The 911-nt window shown below is 47.7% G+C and overlaps 1 non-coding gene across 1 annotated transcript; it reads right to left on the bottom strand.

Annotated features, from left to right (window-relative positions):
- Positions 1–210: 210 nt before the first annotated feature.
- trnar-acg (transfer RNA arginine (anticodon ACG)) lies at positions 211–283 on the bottom strand. The gene has a single exon. It is a non-coding gene; the product is annotated as a tRNA-Arg (tRNA).
- Positions 284–911: the final 628 nt, after the last annotated feature.

The following is a 911-nucleotide window of genomic DNA, read 5'->3' as shown; positions in this document are numbered from 1 at the left end:
AGGACACTTCAGCCCAAGGCCACCCCACGTTAACCTAACTGCATGTCTTTGGACTGTGGGGAAAACCAGAGCACCTCGAGGAAACCCACGTAGACATGGGGAGAACATGATCCACACAGAAAGGCCCCCACCAACCACTGAACCCAGAACCTTCTTGCTGTGAGGCAACAGTGCGAACCACTACACCACTGTGCCACCCTTTAAAATTTTCGAGCCAGCCAGGAGTCGAACCTAGAATCTTCTGATCCGTAGTCAGACGCGTTATCCATTGCGCCACTGGCCCTATGACTTTGCAGCCTATTTGAGCACATTACACACAGAAAGCCAGAGATTTTATGATGCAATTTTCATGAGACCAGCACTTTAAGAACGATGCAGCCAGCATTCCTTTAATTTTTTTTTCTAACAGGTGAACAATTTAAGGTCAACCCTGGGCTTATCCAGGATTTCAACCTTGGACCTCTCACAAGCGAAGCGAAAATCATACCAGACAAAGCCAGACGACCCACACAAAAGTGCTTATGTGCTACTGGAATTTCATTATATCTTTCAAAGTTTTGACTTTTCATGTCTGCAGGATCCTGCTCAACGTTTGAGATGGTTGCATGAGATGTGTGGAGGAAAGCAGGTTCATGTTACTTTTGCTTTCTTCAGAGAATCTCTATGGCTAACCTGTCCAAAGTGCCAGACTCACTGGTATGGCAATTAGAGCACATACTGTCACGCCCGGCTTTGCCTTGCTGAGAGTGCTCACTCCTTCCGCATGTATTGAACTTGAACTTGTCCGGGTCTCCCTCCAGTCCAAAGGGGGAGCTGTCTGGTACTGTAACACCTGGTCGAGACAGCTGGGATAGTTCAAATACATGGCCATTCAGTGTTCGCGAGTTGGCTATCGGGGCTTTTGGTTTGGG

This window comes from Neoarius graeffei, chromosome 1 (genome assembly GCF_027579695.1).
Source record: "Neoarius graeffei isolate fNeoGra1 chromosome 1, fNeoGra1.pri, whole genome shotgun sequence".
NCBI classification, from domain to species: domain Eukaryota; kingdom Metazoa; phylum Chordata; class Actinopteri; order Siluriformes; family Ariidae; genus Neoarius; species Neoarius graeffei.
The sequence above is the reverse complement of the archived record's forward strand: the minus strand, read 5'-3'. Positions and strand labels throughout refer to the sequence as shown.